The sequence below is a fragment of the Coturnix japonica genome, chromosome 1, assembly GCF_001577835.2.
Source record: "Coturnix japonica isolate 7356 chromosome 1, Coturnix japonica 2.1, whole genome shotgun sequence".
NCBI classification, from domain to species: Eukaryota; Metazoa; Chordata; class Aves; order Galliformes; family Phasianidae; genus Coturnix; species Coturnix japonica.
The window spans coordinates 153,078,773-153,100,083 of NC_029516.1; the positions used below are offsets into that span (position 1 = coordinate 153,078,773).

The 21,311-nt window shown below is 44.7% G+C and overlaps 1 pseudogene; it reads left to right on the plus strand.

The window, feature by feature from the left end:
• Positions 1-15,117: 15,117 nt before the first annotated feature.
• LOC107308236 overlaps positions 15,118-21,311 on the plus strand; it is a 9,551-nt pseudogene continuing 3,357 nt past the window's right edge.

Sequence of the window (21,311 nt, forward strand, 5' to 3'; positions counted from 1 at the left end):
TTGTTTTCCCCCAGTTATTGCTATGTGGTTCTGTCCTCAAAACTTCTTCATAGCTCTCTTAGGAAGAATAAACTATTGCCTCTGGAGATATCTCTGAGGAAAAAATTCCTCTAAGAACGAGTGGCGAGGTGTTGGAACAGGCTGTCCAGGGAGGTGGTGGAGTTGCTGTCTCTGGGTGTGTTCAAGAAACATATAAATATGGAACTGAAGGGCGTGATCAGTATTGGTTACAGGCATGGGTTGGTGGCTCGACTGGATGATCTTATTGGTCTTTAAAACCTTAAAGATTCTATGATTCTATTTCAGAAGGAGACTCTGGATCCTATGACGATACTACTAGTCTCAGTCTCAAAGCATTTCACAGTTCTACCAAGGCGTAGAAGGAGTTCCAAATAAAGTGGAAGATAATTTAAGCTTTTTCTTTTAATCTTCAAATTAAATGTAGAAACATTTTTCATGAACTTTCTTCAAAAAAACAATAACATGCTTGGAGACCTCCTTTGGCAAGCATCCTTCTTGGTGCTGTAACAGAGACAGTATTAGGCTGCTGGCTGCACATACAGGACATGAGCTATGGGCTAGTTTTGTGTGTCACAGCAAGATGCTATGGAGAAGTACCCAACCTAGTTCTGGGTATTATTGGTCTACTTCATGTAATATAACTCAGAAGTAACAAAGATACACTGCTTCCAGAACTCTAGTGAATTTATTTAAATATATATGACATTGTTGGCATGTTATTGTGACAAATGAATACTACTGTCTCATTTTGATAAATAAGCACTCAATCTGATAAACAAGAATGACAAAAATGCATTTCTCTCTTGGGAATGGAAACATTTTCATTATATCTTTTTGCTAGCATTCTGGGTGTAGGAACCAAGAATTCACTGCAGAAAAGGATTACTGAGAAAAGCCATGTATAAAATTCCCATCTAATAAACTCACAAGCCATGTCCAAAGAAAGGAAAAGAAAACAGGGTGAAATATGATCATTTAGACACATTTTCTCAGAGGTTCTTCATTAGATGGTAGTCTCCTTCTCTGGAGACCCGCCTGGATGCCTACCTCTGCCACCTGGTCTAGGGAGCCTGCTTTGGCAGGGGGGTTGGACTCGATGATCTCTAGAGGTCCTTTCCAACCCCTACAATTCTGTGATTCCTGTAAAAGCATGCAAAGTATTTCTTCTTATCTGGTCCCAAACCATGTATCTGCATGAGTGTTTTAGGTAAAAGGAAACAACAGAAACAGCACTATTCTTTTATTTTGATTTGAGATATTCATTTATTTTGTCTGTTGCATGATAGCCCAAAGGTGGATATAAACAATGACGTGCCACTTAGCATACACAGCTGTGTTTATTTTAGCAGACAAGCCATTCCCTATTCTCTGCTTCTTGCATATAAGATCTATACATAGATCTTATATATATATATATAATCTATGAATTTGGTTCCCAGGAGAACTGAGCTGTGAATCTCAAAAACTGAAATCAGCAACTGAAAGGGAAAGTGTTAGGAACAGACTGGCCACCATTCAGCACTGGAAGCTTATCCTCTTTGAATGAATTTGGATTTGATTTTGGGTAGTGTATTAGTGAATGGCTTCGGTAGCCAGAATATTCACAGAGGTGACTGACCATGTAAGAAAATACTGAAGGAAAGGGAATTTGCTGATCCTGAAACTATGCCTCAAACTCTTGGTACCTGCTGAGATGCTCTTCTAAGACGGGGAAGAGAAACAGTACTGATGAACCTACAGGAGCAGCTGTGATGAAGCAACATGCCTCAGCTTTCCAAGGTAAGGCCTTCTCAGCAACCTTATCTTAAAAAACCTCTAGGCCAATTATGGAGATTTGCACTGGATAAATTTTAATTTTAAACTGCTAAAATAAGCCAGGGGCAACACAAAGATGTAGATATCACCCAAAATATAAAATGCAGGTGTGCTTATTCAAATTGTAGTTGTGTGTACTGTCAACTGGATATTTATTGAAGAAGGCCTAAAATAGCAGATACAGCTGATCACATATTCAGAAATTACCCATACAGGATGTGTGAGAGAGAGCTGTGATTATCTGACACTGGAGAAATGCACCACTATATGTGAAACATTAACATTGAAGCTTTTTTGACTGAAGGAACTATTGAAGTGTTCCATACACAGAAAGTTTCCCGATACCCTCCACAGTGAATGGCCTGGAATGGCTCTTGAAAATGCCTATTTGAGCTAGATATCTTAAAGAGATATCTGAGAAGGTAGGGAAAATCTCCTTCATAAGGTTCCTTCCTGTTAACTAAGAGAGAAGCTTGCACATTCAACCTAGCCTAAGTGTCTAATGGCCAGTAAACCGGGGCTTTTAAAAAATCAATAAACATTAAATACTTACATCTTCCATCTCTCTAAGAAATATGATAGTCTTGGTCTACAGCTATATCCCTTTGCCATCGCATTGAAGACAAACCCTCCATTTAATATATGCCTTATCCTTGTCTCAGCAAGTTCCTTTTATAGTATGATTCAGTGATGTACTGGAAATTGACAGAAAATAGCTTAGAGCCAAAACCAAAATAAAATTAACAAAACAAACCAAAAAACCAAACAAACAAATCCCACAAAAGCAGTGAAGGAGACGTGGATTTTTATGATAGGTATAATTCAGATTTTCTAAGGTTTGCTGATAAAAAATCTGTCAAAGCTTGAAATTAAGATCCTTTCTTTTTCTTGAAAGAGCAGGATTTCCCTCACAAAATATGTATTGTTCTTTGGAAAGCTGAGAGCCTAAAAATGAAAGCATGGAATGAAGAGTTGGCCAAGAATCCAGTATTTCAGGGTACTGCCATTCCTTAGCAGTGCTGCAGAACAGATGCCTCATGCCTTTATTCTTTTCCATTTTAAGGCTATCCAGGTACACATTACATTTCCTCAAACGTGCCTTCATCTGTAAAATCCTTCTTGAACCATTTTCCCTTCCAAAATGAGATACTGTGGGAAATACTGCCTAGATCAAAGGAAAAAAAAAAAAAAGGCGCAGTTCACATAAATAATGTCTGCAATGTTTAACAATGGATTTTCTCTCAGCTGAAATATTTGAGATATTATTTTCTTTGAAAAGTCAAGATTTCTTATTTGACATAAAGAGCCATTTTCCCACCACCAGTAACTTTTATCCTGTTCCCACACTGCCGTTTTATTCCAACTTTATCATTTCTAGGTGCCAACTTTACTATTTTGCTTTTGCTATGAATGATGACTTCACAAGGGCCTGTCTTTGGGAACCATGTGAGTACATCAGCATTTGGGCTCTGATGTATGAAAAGGGAAGTTTCCAAATCAGATATTATTGGAGGAAAACACAAAATCAAATCTGATTGTAACTTAGCCTGAAAGGCAAGAGAAGAAATTGTATAAAACTCTAGAAATCTATGGAAGAATGCTGGTTTATTGCATATTTCTTCAGTTTCTTCAGTGATATATCTGACCATTGGCAACATTTCATCATTAGCCCAAGGTAGTTAAGAAATAATCTTATCAGTGAAAACCAAGAAGTTACCTACATGACTAATGATCCATTGCTGAGCTATTGGACAAAAGAAGTCAAATCCTGTGGTGTCTATGTTACTAATGTGCATAACATTCCCTTTTTAAAAGAGACACTTCTCAGATTGTTGGGTGATTTATGACATCTGTAAGAAGTGCTTTTCTAATTAGTAACTAAATTTAGACCACAGTGCCTCGGAGTCTCTGCAGCAAGCCTGCTGCATGAAAATATCCCCTCAAAAGATGGCTTTGTCTCATGCCCATTTGTGCTGTGATTATCAAGAATCAAACTCTTCTGGCAGGTGTTTTTGTTTCATGACAAAGAGTTGATACCCTTGCAAATATACACTGCAGGATGACTTTGTGCCCTGCGCACATACAGAAAAAAATGCAGATGGACTCTCATGATGCCCTTGATTCACCAATTCTGCAATTAAATCACATGCTGATGAGAACTAGGAATGTGCTGAAATTAACAGACCCACCTGCGAGGCTGTTGGTACTGTGCTCTGCAATCAGCACCTCAGATAGTATCAGGGATCTGGAACAACACACATTAAATATGACATTTGAAAGTAATACAACCCATTAGGGCAGACAGTGCTGGCTTTGAAAGGGGCTTGACAGCTAATAAGGTGATCAAAGTTGCTTTGATATGGCTCATTTTAGCTTACACAGCTGACTACTTCTACAGATGCAGAGGTGATGAGAATAGTGGTCTCTTTTGTGTCTTCCTGAGTGAGTGATCAACAAACAGCAATAGATATCCAAAAGATATGGGAAATAACTGGTGATGATGTTGGTAAGAGTTGCTGTTTGGATGAAGAGTGTACAAGCTAGCAGGTTATCTCTGAGTCCATCAGTAGGATGCCGAAGCTATCCCAGAGGCAGGGAAAGGAGCAGAGGATGAGATAAGCCACTGCAGGATTCAGAGAACTACGCTGAATGGCTTCTGGCTGTTGCCAGACTGTTCAGATCCCAGATTCTGTGAACATCCCCACTGCCAAAATACTCCACTGAGGAAACTAGGGTTGTGAGAGAGGCCTGGAAGGGCAGGAAGCCAGAAATAAAAATGTTACAGCTGGTTCTTGGCTCTACTTTTGTGTCTTCGTTTCTTCCCAAAGTGAACTTGGGGCAAGCCTACTTTGAGGGGAAGAATAGCTGGTTTAATGTGTAATTTTTGTCTTTCTCTACTCTCTGTATCTTTTCTCTGTGGAAAGAATACAGAAGATCGGATATGGCCTTCCGGGTTCTCTTTGGTCTGTTTTCTAAGGTATGGCTGTATGAAGCACACTGGATCAAAGTGAAAAGAAAGTGAATAAGGAGTCATTTTCTATCTGAATGCCATCTGGAAAAGGTCAGAACAGCCTTCCAAACGAGTGTATCATCATCAAATACAGTGCTGTTCCCTTACCTTACTTCAGATGTTCAGCGACCTTTTACTGTTTGATTCTTGCATTTTCTCTCCCAAATGTTTCCCATGCCTGCAAGTTTGCTGCAGTCTGGGCAAGGCTGCTTTCATTTAGCCCATGCACTGTTCTGCCTTAGTTCCACTTCTTTGGAAGATCCTTACCTCCTCTTTGGTCCTTTTTTCCCCTCTCCACATCACTTGAGCATTGCCCAAGATTTCGCCAATCTTCAGCTCTTCAGATTTCGGTAACTGCTGTTCATCTCATTCTGCAACCCAATCCTCCTTCAGCCTTGAGCTGTAAGGAGTATCCTGAGGGTGCAGCTCTTCTGTCAGGAAGCAGATGTGTGTTTTTTCTGTAACTGGAAGCAAGGTGACAAGCTCCTGAGGCTCTCTGGTCAGAGGGCTGTGGATAGCCAAGGTTCAGCTTCAGTTTCTAATGGTGCAACTAATTTGATGTCAGCAATGAATGGGAAAGGGCATGCATGGAAACTGCAAGCCATCATATCCGTTAACTTCAGAAATGTCCATTTTGTATTCAAAACAAGAGATTAATTACAAAAATGTGTGCAGATACAGCTGAATGCACTCACATCTCATGCACATACGCTTGTTAGGTGTGTGCTTCCCTATTTCCATAAACCCAAAGGGAAGTTCATTTAAGTTTCTTCCCTGCTGCAGGTGGAAAGGAAAATATTAATTCATATCTTCTGCCTGCTTAGGATCCCTTAATGACAGGAAAGAGTGACGATGTCAGTTTAATATTTAGCCAGTACAGGACTGTAAGATGTGTGGCAGCATCCTGGGAGGAGGATGCTTCTCAGTGGAAAGGGAAAGTAACAGCCTGAAAGCCAGGACTGGACAGCTGTGCATGAAAACACTCTCACAATATTAATGTAAGAGTTACTTCACATTGGCTCTTGCACATTACTACAGGTGGCTTATCAAAAACCGAGGCAAATGCATGTGGAGATGAACTGTAAGTATGCTGACTATCAGGACAGGAGGTTGAGTTGTCCCTTTCTTTAGTAAAGTGAAATCATTGGTACACAAAAATTGTCATGGAGGCAATAGTTAGGGAACAATAATCCCTAGCTTCCTAACTGCAATATTCAGAGTTAAATGTTAAATCATCAAATCAATTATATTGAGAACTGAGAATGCTGAGGAGCTGTACTGCACCAGAAGGTTCTTGTCTGTTATGATCCCAGGCAATAAGGCTCTGTAAAATAAGGAACTCAAACTTTGTAAAAAAAGGCACTCTGACTCTGTAAAATACTACTTAAACAGTTGTTTATTAGAGTTAACACTACAAAGAAAGGGAGATCAATACAGATCTTATGCCCCTCTACATGCTGGAAGCCCTTGGTTGTACAGCATTGAATGGCCCCCCCATCCACACACAGTCACCAGGAAAGGTTACCCCATGTTGGTTATCTGGACTGTTACAGAATTTTCTTAGAAAAAACTTCTTCATACATTTCTACCATCAAGCAGAAAAGATGATTGCATGAAAACTTAGTGCTGCACTTTAAGATGAAGGCAGAGTCATGCAGGTGGTACAATAGCCAGTTCTGCTATCAGTTCAGTCTGCAGTCTGCTGTTATGATCACACAGCTGAGTCTGTCCTGCAGTTGAAGAAGATGAGCAGCATGACACAGGCCTGAAGTAATGCCATATGCATAGCACAGCACAAATCTGGATCTATGCAGGTTGGCTGTCATGTGGCTCCCTGATTCCTCGACATACAATGGTTTTCCAGTTACAATCACTATATTCCCCACCTTGATCCACATAACCTTGACCTCTCTTAAAAGTTACAGATTGCATTAGTAAGTTGTTTGGCTATTAGAGAGACTCTCATATACAAAGTTGTCCTACAAATAACAATAAGCAGGAATAACAACAAATAAAACAAACACTGATCACGATAATAACAGTAAATCAGCAGCAACAGTAGGGTTAGGACCATCAGAGATGTCCTGACATGAGACTCCACCCTCCTCTCCGTCTCCTGTAAGACAGTGGTGGTACAAATTCTGACACATAGTCCAGTTGCTCATGTGATGCAGAAAATGAGGAGCTCTGAAGCAGCTGGAGGGCATCTGGCACTTAGTGTGTGTTGATATACAGCATGCACCAAAGGATAACAGCAGGGTGAGGTTTCATGAAGAGGTACAAGATAAAACAAATCCATTTTTAGGTACAACATAGGGGACTTGATCTCCTCAAGCATTACTGCAGCTATTAGGTTTGCATAGTGAACACTGTCTTCCCCCCACTTTGCTCAGATGGATTAAAAGCCTTCTGTTACATCTTCCCCTTGACATATTTGGCTGACTCATCTGTGAACAAGGCACACTGCCTCTTCTCAGAGTTGAGATGTTCATATGGTGGGGCTTTTTGAGTCTGGTTAATGGTTCAAAGTTAACTTGAGTTCCTTTTCGCAGTCCTATTTGGGCTACTTTTTTCCTGCAAGGAACTGATTTTCTGGAGATCTGGCTTTGCCAGCATGGAAATATATCATGCCCATCTCACAATACGGGATTGTTGTGCTCTCTACAGATTAGTTTTGCAGTCTTTCTCTCTGATGGTGTCCACACTTCTCCATGCCTCTGGACATTCAGCTCAGTATGTGCAGTCAGCAGGCCATTGCCAGCCTAATGGAACAGCCCAAGCTTTGGGGACAGGCTACCCTCCTCCAAGGGCTGAGCCTAAGTCCTCCAGCAAGGCATGGGGCTGTGCCCATCTCACCAGGGCAGTACTGATGGCCTCCCCAGAAGAAGGCAGACTGGCCTTGGGAAGTCACAGCGCTGTGAATGTCAAAGGAGGCATTTGCTGAGTTGCTGACAGCAAGCCAAGTGCTCAGCCCAGCCTCTGGCCACTATAGCAGGGTGACACTATACAGAGCAACTGCAGCACTGTGGGGGTAGATATATCTCCAAAGCTGGCTACTGATGTTCCCACATTAGGACCCTGAAAGTTCCTTTACAGGCCAAATAGGACTATTAAAGGCAAATGCATCCACTGTTTGACAATCTGAGAAGATCACAGTTATCTGAGTCAGCCAACAGATTGAATACTTTTTGCAGCAGCTTGTACTGGGTCTGGCTGGGATGGAGTTAACTTTCCCCACAGCAGCCCATACAGTGCTGTGCTTTGTATTTAGAGCTAGAACAAGTTGGCACCAATATTTTGGCTATTGCTGAGCAGTTCTGGCACAGCATCAAGGCTGTCTCTCCAACTCCCAGCCCTAACAAAAGTGAGTAGGCTGGATTGGTGAGGGGTGGGGAGGGGACATTGCCAGAACAGCTATCTAAACTGACCAAAGGGGTATTCCATGCTGTATGGCAACACACACACAAATAAAAGCTGGGGAAGGAGAAGTGGGGAGCGTCTTTTCATCATGCCTGTCCTTTTGAAAAACTGCTGTTCATATTGAGGCCTTGCTTCCCAGGAAGTGACAGGGATTATCATTGCTGATGGGAAGTAAAAAATAATTGTTTTCTCCTTTTTCTTCTGCAATCAAACTCCTTGTTGTACCTGCCCATGATCCATTTTTCATCATATTTTCTCCCTCTCTTCTGAGGAGGAAGAGTGGGAAAGCAGCATGCTGGAATGTATCTGCCTAGCAATGTAAAACTACCACAGGACTCTCTTTGAGATGTTCTTGATAATTTCTTGGGTTTCTGGAGATTACTGTAGAGCAGTTGATACTGTCCTGCATGACATCCTTGTCTCTAAATTGGAGAGACATGGATTTGACAGATGGACCATTTGATGGATAAGGAATTGGCTGGATGGTTGCACTCAAAGAGTTGCAGTCAATGGCTCAATGTCCAGGTGGAGATCAGCAACAGGCAGCATTCTTCAGGATGGGCCCAGAACTTTTTAATGTCGTTGTCGGTCACATGGGCAGTTGGACTGGGAGCACCTTTACCATGTCTGTAGATAACACCTAGCTGTGTGGTGCGGTTGACATGCTGGATGGAAGAGGTGACACTGCAGGCTTGAGAGTTTCATGTGAAGATAGTTTCATGAGTTTCTTGTAAACATCAAGAAATTAAACAAGGCCAAGTGCAGGGTCCTGCACCTGGGTCAGGTCAAACATCAGTATAGGCTGGGTGGTGATTGGATTGACAGCAGCCCTGCAAAGAAAGTCTTGAAGATATTGTTTAATGAAAAACTCAACATGAATTGAATTGTCAGTGCATGTTTGCAGTCCAGAGAGCCAGCCATCCTGGGCTGCATCCCATCTACTGCACTCTCTTGAGGACCCACCTTCAGTATTGAATTCAGCTCTGGAGCCCCCAGCATAAGAAGGACATGTTAGATAGAGTTGAGAGAATGGTCAGGAGGATAGGTAGAGGGCTGGAGCACAACAAAGACAGCCTGAGAGAGTGGGGATTGTTCAGCCTGGGGAGGGGAAGGCTTCACAGAGACCTCACTTCAACTTTCCAGTACCCTATGGGGGCCTGGAAAGCTTAAGAGGGACTCTTAAGAGAGAGTGTAGTGATAGGACAAAAGGCAGCTGTAATTGGGAGATTAAAACTAAACATCTGAAAAACATTCATCACTATGAGGGTGGTGAGGCACTGGCACAGCTGCCCAGGGAAGCTGTGGATGCCTCATCCCTGGAGGTGTTCAAGGCCAGGCTGGATGGGGCTTTAAGCAACCTGATCTAGTGGGAAGCGACCCTGCCCATGGCAGGGGGATTGGAACTAATTGATCTTTCAGATCTCATCCAATTCATTCTGTTATTCAGTGAGTCTGGGTTGTAGATGACCATCTGGTGTGGCAGCCAGGGCAGAAACACAGATGAAAGACCCACAACCTTCCTGGGCAGACACATGCACTCAGATGGACCTCACAAGGAACAAGAGAACTGCCCAGGCTATCAGCTATGGAGAACTCTGGCATCTGTGGAGACCACCCAAGGGACTAGGGTAGTGTATGGGAGATCACAGTGTGAACCACTGATTAATCAGCTGAGGCAAGTGTGGGGTCAGCTGTGGGAGCACAGGTGAAAGTTATGTAGCTGTGCTCCCTGGAGGGGTGGAGTTCGACTCCACCTCCTCTGAGACTTCATTTAAGGGCTGACCCTCACTGAGGCAGCATCTCTTGGAGATTGCTTGCCAGGGAGGATCGCCTCAGCTCTGGTGAGTTCCCTTTTCCTTATACCTTCTGTATTTCCATCATTTTCCTTGTAATTGCCATTCTTGTTAGTACTGGTATAGTTACTGCCAATACAGGTAGGAATGTCATGGGTGTAGGTGTGCCTGACTTGATGATCATTTTAACAAAGACTGTTTTAGCAAGGACTTCATGTGGATCATCTGCATAGCAGAGGTATGCACTGAGAAAGCCTTCACAGTGTATGGGAAATTGGTAATCACAACTTAAACCTTTGATTAATCAGCTGATGCAAGTGTTGGGTCAGATGTGGGAGCACAGGTGAGAGTAATTAAGCTGTGCTCCCAGAAAGGGTGGAGCATCTCCTCCAGACCTCACTTAAGTGCTGACCACCACTAAGGCAGCATCTCTTGGAGATTGCTCTTTGGTGGAGATTGCTTCAGTGGTTCCCTGCAGACCAAAGGCTTCCATTGGGTGAGTTTTCCTTGTAAATAACCATTTGGGTATTTACTATTACCGTCTTTCATTATTTGTCACCATGCATTTGGTGAGCCAACCAGGAGCCTGTGGATATGGCAAAAAAAAAAAAAGTCTTTCTTATGGAATATGTTCAATTGGTTCAAGGGGGAGAAAGTTACCCCCCAGGGTTTATGGGATTCCCATATTTTCAAGTTGCAACTATTATTGAGCAATGGGGTCCTTTACAGGTGGCGGACAATATGCCCCCATTCTGTCTAATGGAATATTTTCAGGGATTGCATAAAGATATACTTACCACCAAAGAAAGACAATTGGCTGCATCCACAGGGGCCTGGTCCTTACTGACTGCCTTAAATCAGGCAGAGATGAGATCAAATGATATTGATTGTGAAAATCAGTTATTAAAAGCTTGTATAGAGTAACTAGAAAGTGAGCTCAGCATATTAATGGGGAAAAACCCATTGCTTTTTTTTCCTCCAAATCTGGTATATCTCGATGAATGACGAACAGGTTCCTGAGACAACAGATCAGGTTAAGAGCGAAGTTACCAAGGCTGATTTAGAAGAGCCACCTAGGATGGACCCATTAGAAATCTGTCCTATCGTGACCCAGAAAACTAAAAAGGTCCAAGATTGACCAGCGGGGGTGCCTCCTGATTAATGGCCCCCTGCTGAGACTTATTTTCATGTGACAGCCTGCCCCTATACCCCCACTGTCCTGATGGATTCAATGCAGCATTTTAGGCAAAGGCCAAGGGAAAGTGTTCCGGCTTGGTTATTACGGTTATGGGATTCAGGGGCAGATAGTGTACTGGTTAGTGGCCCCGAAGTATCTAAGTTGGCCACAATAACTTATGGAAGTATCTTATGGAGGACTAACAAAATTATATTAGAGAATTAGGCATGAAAGAGGCAATCTATGAAGATGATTTTGAGAGCCCTGATATGGTTAAATTTTCTGCGGGAATGAGGGACCTAATTTTACAGTAAGCACCCTCTCATATGTATGGAACCTTGGTTTCCATACTTAATCCAGTAGTATCCGCAGAGGCAGTAGTCCAACAAGCTGCCCAATTGGTAGCGGACCTTGGGGAAACTAAGCGCCTACGAACTAAGCACAGTAAAAAGGTGATTGAGGATGCCGAGGCTTTTCCAATAATGCGAACCAGAAGATCAGCCCCGCGAACCCCTCGGGCAGGACCTGTTAGAGTATCCCGAAAACAAATGTTCAATGATCTACTCCGGGCAGGTGTTCAATTTTCAAAAATTGATGGTCAGCCCAATCACATTCTCCTTCAACTGTGGAAGCAGCTGAAGGATGAACAAAAATTTCAGAATAAACCCAAAAGGCCAGGGATAAGATTTATAGAGCGGCGACCAACAACAACATGGAATTTAGAAGATTTTATAGTTCCAAATAGGAAAAAGAAGCCACCTCAGGTGCCTCGGGTTATGACACCGGAGGTATCGGAGGTAAAAGACTTGAATCTGGCTCAGTTCATGGCTTGACGAGGGATGTCAGTCCTCCTAGGGCCTCTAGACGGGACCGGAGGCCCTGTGTAGTATTGACGATATACTGGTCCTGAAAGAATGTACAGAAGGTTATGGCCCTAGTTGACACTGGGGCAAAGACATCTATAATATATGGGGACCCAACCAAATTCAAAGGTAATAGAGTGATGATTGGAGGCTTTGGAGGACAGACCATTCCAGTCACCCAAACCTGGGTAAAATTGGGGGTCGGGCGCCTCCCACCACGGGAGTACAAGGTATCCATTGCCCCAATTCCAGAGTATATATTAGGAATTGATATCCTGTGGGGTCTGGCTCTCCATACAACAGTGGGAGAGTTCCGATTGCGGCAGAGATGCATTAGTATCCGGGCAATCCAGACAATATTGAGAGGCCATGCAAAACATGAGCCTATTTGTCTGCCAAAGCCACGCCGGATCACTAATGTAAAACGACGGTATAGACTCCCAGGCGGGCAAGAGGAAATAACAAAAACGGTGCAGGAATTGGAAAGAGTGGGTATTATAAGACCTGCACATAGCCCATACAATTCCCCAGTATGGCCAGTGCGAAAGTCGGATGGAACATAGAGAATGACAGTAGATTACAGAGAATTGAATAAGGTCACGCCACCTATTCATGCGGCCGTACCCAATATTGCCTCCCTAATGGACACACTAAGCAGGGAAATTAAAACATATCACTGTGTCCTAGATTTAGCAAATGCATTCTTCAGTATTCCAATAAGTGAAGAATCACAAGATCAATTTGCATTTACATGGGAAGGCAGGCAGTGGACTTTTCAGGTCCTACCACAAGGGTACATGCATTCGCCCACTTTTTGTCATAATTTAGTGGTGATGGATTCTGAGCTAAGTGGGAAAAGACAAATAATGTCAATTTATATTATTATATGATGACCTCCTGTTAACATCCCGATTCATTAGAGGCAGTGAGACAAGCAGCAGATTTGTTTGATAGCTTACCTGCAGAAAAAGGGCAGGCCTTAAACCCACCAAAAGTGCAAGGACCGGCTTTGTTGGTAAAATTCCTGGATGTCATTTGGTCCGGGAAAACCAAAGTACTAAAGTACTACCCATTGCAGTAGCAGATAAAGTCCAAGCATTTCCAGTTCCTACAACATCAAAACAGTTGCAAGAATTCTTGGGTATATTGGGGTATTGGCGCTCCTTTATACCTCATTTAGCTCAGCTATTGAGGCCATTGTATAAGCTTATGAAGAAGGGTCAATCATGGAATTGGGGAAGGTAGAACAGGATGCTTTCCAACAGGCAAAACTGGCAGTTAAACAAGCTCAGGTGTTGGGTATATTTGATCCGACCCTCCCAGCTGAACTAGATGTTCATGTTACTCAAGATGGTTTTGGCTGGGGCCTGTGGCAACGCCAGAGTTCTGTTCGAACCCCCATTGGATTCTGGTCTCAGGTTTGGCACGGAGCAGAAGAACGATATAGCATGATTGAGAAACAGTTATTGGCTGCCTATTCAGCGTTACAAGCGGTAGAGCCAATAACACAAATGAGGCCCCATCTGGAGTACTGCGTCCAGGTGTGGAGCCCTCAGTACAAGAAAGACATAAGAGATTTTGGAAAGGGCCCAGAGGAGGCCACGAAGATATCAGGGGCTGGAGCACCTCCCCTACGAGAGACAGGCTGAGGGAGTTGGGCTTATTCAAGCCTAGAGAAGAGAAAGGTTCAGGGGTTGACTCTCAATTGCAAGCCTTTCAATCCCTGAAAGGGTAACTTATCCAGGAGGGAGTAAGCTCTTCGAAAGGGCTGACAATAGCAGGACTAGGGCGAAATGTTTTTAAGTTAAAAGAGGTGAAAGATTAGGTTGGATTGTTAGGGGAAGCTCTTCACTAGGAGAGTGGTTAGGCCCCGTCGGCAAGCAGGCTGCCCAGGTGGTTTGGATGCACCGTCCTGAGGTGTTCAAGACCAGTTGGACGGGACGCCTGGGCAACCTGAATGGTAGGTAAAATTTAATTTGGTATGGTCTGCTAGGCAGGGGGGTTGGAACTACATAGATCCTGGAGGTCGCTTCACCCGGGTCATTCTGTGATTCTGTAACTGGACTACCACAAGTCCATGGGGCCAGATGAGATCCACCCAAGAGTGCTGAGGGAACTGGTGGAGGTGATAGGCGAGCCGCTTTCTATCATCTATCAGCATTTGAGGCTTGCCCATGTGACTCCCATTCACAAGAAAGGTTGTAAGGAGGATCTGGGGAGCTACAGGCCTGTTATCCTGACCTCGGTGCTGGTGAAGGTTATGGAGCAGACTGTCTTGAGGGAGATCATGAAGCATGTGTGGGATGACTGGGGGATCAGGCCTAGCCAGCATGGGTTCATGAAGGGCAGGTCCTGTTTGACCAACCTGATCTACTTTTCTGATCTAGTGACCCATCTGGTGGATGAGGTTTCCCTCATCAGTCTGTTGATGTGGTCTACCTAGACTTCAGCAAAGCCTTTGACGCTGTTTCCCATGCTATTCTCCTGCAAAAGCTGGCAGCCTGTGGCTTGGATGGGTACACTCTTGGTTGGGTAAGGAGTTGGCTGGAGGGACAGGCTCAGAGAATGGTGGTGAATGGAGTTAAATGCAGCTGGTGACCTATCATGAGTGGTGTTCCCCAGGGGTCAGTGCTGAGGCCTATCCCCTTCAGTATCTTTATAGTTGACCTGGATGAGGGCATTGAATGCACCCTCAGTAAGTTTGCAGATGATACCAAGTTGGCAGGGAGTGTGGTGTTGTATTAGGTGGCTTGAACTCTCGGGTTGTAATGCGATAGGCCTTCCCCTGTTTGGTAATGTATATGTATGAGACTGAAATAGGAGCCCTATATAAGGGGCTCACACGGTTGAATAAACGCCACTTTGCAGCTCACCATATTGGTGTAATCAGCATGTAACTTGGTCATGGGGCCGTCAAAAGCACATTATCAATGAGGGATGTGATTCTTAAGGTTACCTTGCATAAGGCAACAATTGGTGCCCCAGTTGGTGTGAGGACGTCCTGAGAGTGAGTGTGCGATGGCTAACCATGAGACGGACGCAAATCCTACGGTTAGATCCTGTGGAAGTGCCAAGGGGGCGAAATTGAATGCAGCTGCTGCTTATCCTGCGGTGAGACCGTGGAAGACCGTGGGACTTTGGGCCCGGGTATATACAAAGGGTGCGAGGACATACGGTGTCGAGCACCAGAAAAAACATGTATTCCGTCATTAGAGTAGTATTGCAACTTTGTAAAACCTACTATGGTAGGAAAGCTACGCCTTCTAAGAAGGAGATTGCTGCCGTTATTTCTTGTTTGCAGAAAGCTCAGCTTTTACCCTCCCCTAGCATTTTGCTCGATTCGGGGCGGTGGGACTCTTTCACTGAGGCCCTGCTCCAGAGAGCCACCCGCGAGCATAAAGCGAAAGAATTAAAAACCTGGGGTTTGGTCCTAGGTGCGCTTAAAGCGGCTAAGGAGGATAGTAAATCGTTTGCTCCAGGTAATGCTTTGCTGGGGCCGGGGAACCGAGGGTTGGAGTCGGGGAGCGCGCTTCTTTGCAGACCCCCGGAGGGAGAACAATGGCTTAAGATGGCGACGACCACCCGACTGCCCCACCCCCCCCCCCAACTCCACATGTGCAGCAGTTTAGAGATAAGCGGCGGGACAACGGACAACAATCTACGGTACCCTTATTGGAACGTAACCTCGCAACAAAGTATCCTGCATTCCTCCGCACATCCTTGGGGGTGGGTAGGGGGAATGAACAGTGGCGAGAAAGAAGCCAATCCACATCAGTCAGCGTGTACATGGGTGCCCGCCATGGCGAGGAAGGAGTTGCCAGCGCACTCCGAGTGATACCTACAACCCCACGCCACACCTCAAGAGGCCGAGCTGGGTAAGACATTGCCGCGGCCGTTCGCTGGCGCCTCCAACAGCCCGCCAGCCACACTTTGGGAAGGTGGTGGACGGCCGAGCACACCGCGTGAGAGAATTAGAAAGGAGACTAACGAATAGATACAACCGGTAACGAGCCTAGCGTCTGGTAGCACCTAAACACTGTTCCGCGTGGGAGATAGATCGTACCGCTCAACTTCACAGCAGGCATAATCTACACCACTCAATGCGGCGGGTCTGAAGCACTCTGTAGTGACCCACGCGGGTATTAGATTCCTGCAGCGGCATCTTGGAGATCAGGAGTGCAGAGGCTGGGCCGGAGCTAGACAGGACCAGGAGTACCATGGTGAAGAGAAAACAATCGCGACACAGAGAGAGTCCGGATGAGAGAGTGAGAAAGGCAAAGACATGCCTAGTTTTCGAGAGAGTGGAGCGGGACGCTTCGCGAGTGCCGACGCGGGCAATAATCGATCAGATGTCCAGACCTGATTAGGGGTGAGTGTTTGTTTAATCAACTTCGGGGGTACCATCCGAAATGTTGGGTGTGGTGAATTGTGGACACACCCGAAGTTGTGTGGCAAGAAGATAGCTGAATCCCGAGAGTAGTGGACAACACAGTCGACCCGTACATCGAGCAGTGTTAGGGGCAAAGAATGCAATTCCCAAATTTAACAAGGGAGATTGCCGCGTGTAACCAAAATGAATGGCTCGGAATGACCTGGGTGCTTAGGTGATGAATCTACCATACCAGAAAAAAATGTAATGACCGTCTGGATATCGAAATTGGTTGAGACCATTTTATGTTGACACGTGGACATCTTAAACAGACGTAACAAGGTTTTGATTGAGTGATGATGATTATATTAACATTTAAGTCCCCTGCAGCTCAGCGACACTGGGCCACTGCCATCGTGGTCCTTGGTGTGCCGCGACACATCAAGACAGACAATGGCTCGTGTTTCATCTCGCGGTCTACACAAGATTGGCTTGAACGGTGGGGAATATCTCACTCTACAGGCATCCCTGGGAAATCCCAGGGGCGAGCAATTGTAGAGAGGCTCAACTGTCTCCTGAAGGACAAGATACGTGTCTTTGGGGAGGGGGAAGGCCACAGAGGTAGGATCCCGGTAGCCCAGCAGGCAGAAGTATTGGCACAGCACATTGAATTCATTTTGAATGAAGAGGTTATGCCACAGTAAAGGATAAAGAATCAGGAAAAATTTTATGGCTCCCGTCAAGAAAAATAAAACCTGATGCAGTGATCACCCAAAAGGGCGGTCTGGGAGAAACAGAAAACTAATCGAAATCTGAGTACTTTTCTTTCAGGCATGCTGTTTTACAGAAAAGAGCTGCAATAGATTTCCTGCTGCTGGCTCAAGGGTATGGATGCAAGGACTTTGAAGGGTTGCTTACAGCGTATGATGGAAAGAGTATTTAATGAGAGAATGGAGTTCCAGCGGATATACAAGAAGCTTTGCGCAGAAGGATGAACTGTATAATATAACCAAAGATGCCTTGGACATACTGATTAGAACACCACTAACATTGTTAGACATTGCACCACTTATCTCTGCATGCTTTGCAACCTGTATACCTCACTTTATAGATAATCTGTGACAAAGTTTAAATTATATAAGGACTAACACTTTTATATATTAGGATCGGTGCTTGCATTGTAACGGGGCATGGTTTTGTTAAGCATGGGGAGGGGGAGATGTTGTATTAGGCGGCTTGAACTCTCGGGTTGTAACGCGATAGGCCTTCCCCTGCTCGGTAATGTATATGTATGAGACTGAAATAGGAGCCCTATATAAGGGGCTCACGAGGTTGAATAAATGCCATTTTACAGCTCACCATATTAGTGTAATCAGCGTGTAACTTGGTCAGGGGGCCGTCAGAAGCACATTCTCAATGAGGGACATAGTTCTTAAGATTACCTTGCACAAGGCAACAGTGTGGATCTGCCTGGGGGTAGTGAGGCCTCACAGAGCGATCTGGAGAGCTGGTTGAAGCCAATGGGATGAGGTTCAACAAGACCAAATGCTGCGTCCTGACTGCTTGACTACAAGCAAACCCGCGCGATGCTGCTCGCTTGAGGTGGACGTTCTGGAGGCAACTGTGTAGAGGAAATGGAAACTGTGCAGTAATTGATTCTATGCTTGGCCTGCATCTACACGAGACGTAGCTGAGTTGACAAGTGGGCATATGCCAGAGCGGCAACGGTGGGGTTTCCATGCCCCCCTGATATCAAAGCCTACAAAATGTTGATCGTTGGGATTCTCATTCCAACAGATTGTGATACAGACAAAAACTACATGCCATTCTTCCACCAACTAGCACAAGAAGAGCGACACAGGTCTTTCCTGTATGTCTCAGTGGCTGTTGGAGGATGCACATTCCAAAGCTCAGCCTCACCTGTAGCCTCCTTTATCAGGTGAACGTGAAAGTAAGAATGATTTGCAGTGGGGCCCTGAGCAGCACAGGCTTGTTGAACAGATTAAACAGGAGCATAGCCCATGCCGTAGCCCCAGGCCGAGTACGGACTGACAGGATGTTTAAAGACATCGCTCTACTGCTGGCGGAGAGAAAGGTCCCACGTGGAGTTTGTGTAAAGAGCCTCAGAGGAAGAGACCCGAGTCGACCCCTGGGATTTCTGGCAGTTCGAGACGTATAAGGGTCTGAAGAGGCTACACACTAACTGCAGATTACGATCTTAAGCCGTGTATGAAGGGGTTCGGGCTGCTCTCAAGGAAATAGCTAGGCTTGAACAGCAGCTCTGTGGCACCTCGACTGCCAGTGCTAACAACTGCGAAATGTCTCACAACAGACAGGTTCCCTCCACCCATCATGCTACCGATGCCACCTGGAGCAAGTGGATTGCACTGATTAGACAGAGAGCGCAAATGGGGAAAACCACAAATCACCAGGATCCTAGACGTATCATGGAGTGGCTGAAGGTAAAAAGTTTGGAACATCACCAGCAAAGAGGTGTTCCACGTGCTTAAAAGAGGGCCCCACCATTACAAGAATTACAGAAAAATGAAAAGAATATGCCCTATTCACTGATGAGTCATGTCCGCATGTAGGGAAGCATCGCAAATGGAAAAGCTGCTGTGTGGGCCCCACAACCGACAGGTTGCAGAGGCCACTGAGGTAAAGGAGAATCAAGTCAAGTTTGCAGAGGTAAAAGCTGTCCACCCTATGGGGTGGCTCCCCGCTGTCACAGGCATAGGTAAATCTAGGTAAACCATGACAGATGCCTCACCACAATAAGCAAAGAGTTTTTCTTACATCAGATTTGCCTCACTACGCAAACACCTGTATGCCTGCATGCTGGAGAACTTCCTAGGTATCTGTGGGATCAAATGTTGTTTCTGCTTTTAGAAAAGATAAGAATCATTTTATTTTCCAAGTCTCATTATGTAATGAGCAATTTAAGTTACTTATGGTTAGAAGTCAGAGGTACAAAGACTGAAGCTCTTGTCTGTCCAGCTATCTGAAATAGAACTACTGATTTTTGGTGCTGAACAAATAAGACCTGAGTAATAAAGGATCCAAAGAGGAGAAGTTAAAATAATTAACAATATGCCTGTGTAAACTAGCAACAATGTATGTTTTAGTGTTTTGTTGTACGCATTGTAAAAATATACAAGTCGTGACATACCTAAGGATGTGCCTGAAGAGATATCAGGAAGGACTGGAATCATCCCTCCTGGGAGACAAGGTATAAAAACTGTACCATCATGTCCATAGGTGCACTTCTGCCATCAGGGCGCCCGCCTTTGCAATCGCAAATAAAAACTGCTTTTATCAGAGATACCGTCCTAACCAAAAATTATTGAGGATATTTCCAACAGTATCTGACCTCAGATTCCTCAATTGTCATCCTACTGCTGCCAGCGGACTCTCCTGGGCCTGCTTTGTGACTCTGCTCCGTGAGACCTCGCTACTCCTTGAGACCTTGCTGCTCCTTTCCACTGCCTGCTCTGCACTGCACTGATCTGCTGCTTGCAGCCTGCCACTCTGCTGCTGCTCTCCCCTATGCCTATTTTGCCCCAGACCAATGAAATAATGTGCAACGGGACGCTGCTGCATCCAGGTGGTGACTATTCCCCGATTTTAAGCAATTCTTGCCCTTTTTCCTACCTTTTCTATCACCCACTTTCCCGTCCCCATCACCCTAATTTTGGTATTCGCTGCTCTCCCTTCTCCACCCCCTCAGCTGTCTATTATTTCTAATAAACTGGTCGGAAAAACATTTGAATATTTTTCTTCTTAATCTCACGCCGGGCATAACATATATAAAAGAACCTTGCCTCCCTCCTAAACTGGAGCAAGACATTTTTTATTGGCGTAGTTGGCAGGATACCCGCCGTGAGAGTGTTGTCCTTCCAGATACTCTGAAACTTTTCTGTTTATCTCCTGGAGTTGCAAGGAGCCATACATTTGACATGAGCACTCCTCCAGTAAGAGCACTCAGTATTTTGAAACTTTCTTGCTTATGTGTTTACCTCTCGGGGATGTATGAATTAATTTTGACTGTTTGTTTTTGTTTTATACGTGTGCCTCCTCGGGAAGAATATTTTGTATTCTTGTGGTTTAAGTATCTTGTAACGTACTTTGGAATTTGAAAGTTTTGTGTATGCGCCTCTCGGGGAAGTGAGGAAGTAATTTTTGACGTGTGTGCCTCTCCAAGAAGTTTATTACTTTTGAGACACCTAGAAGTTATTTTTAACTTATGTGGCTTGAAGGTCGAAGTTTTTCTTTGTGGCCTGACAGGATAGCCAGGAGGGATTGAGGTATTAGCACTTTCTTTGTAAGTGTTGATTGGTCTTCTCAGTCTTTTGTGTAGGGAAGAAGTGCTTTGAGTAGTTGCTGGATTTGTTTTGTTAAGTGTTTGCCTCTCTGAGGAGATAAGGAGTCACCTCCTTCTCCCCCAGCGTAGATTTTCTTGTCTTGATAGTGAGTAAAAGTATATTCGCTATGGAAGGTGAAAATATGTTGTTTGATCTCCTAGAAAATCATGCGTCTAGGCCATCATCAACAGGGGTGGACTGGGCATGAGAAAATTGGCATAACTTGCAGGCTGTTTTGTACCGCATTTGTGTTTTACGACATGGGACTTGTACCCGAGCTGGAAAAGGCAAATCATTTATTTGTGCGGTACTCGGTCCCCTGGCATTCAGTCTTAGCGAACAAAGGGGTCTAAGATGGCTGGTTGCTCTTAAAGAAGGAAGTCTTGAAGGCGCAGGAGCAGGTGGTCCCCCTGAGCCGCAAAATGAGCCGGCGGGGAAGAAGACCAGCGTGGATGAATAGGGAACTGTTCTTAAGGTTGCAG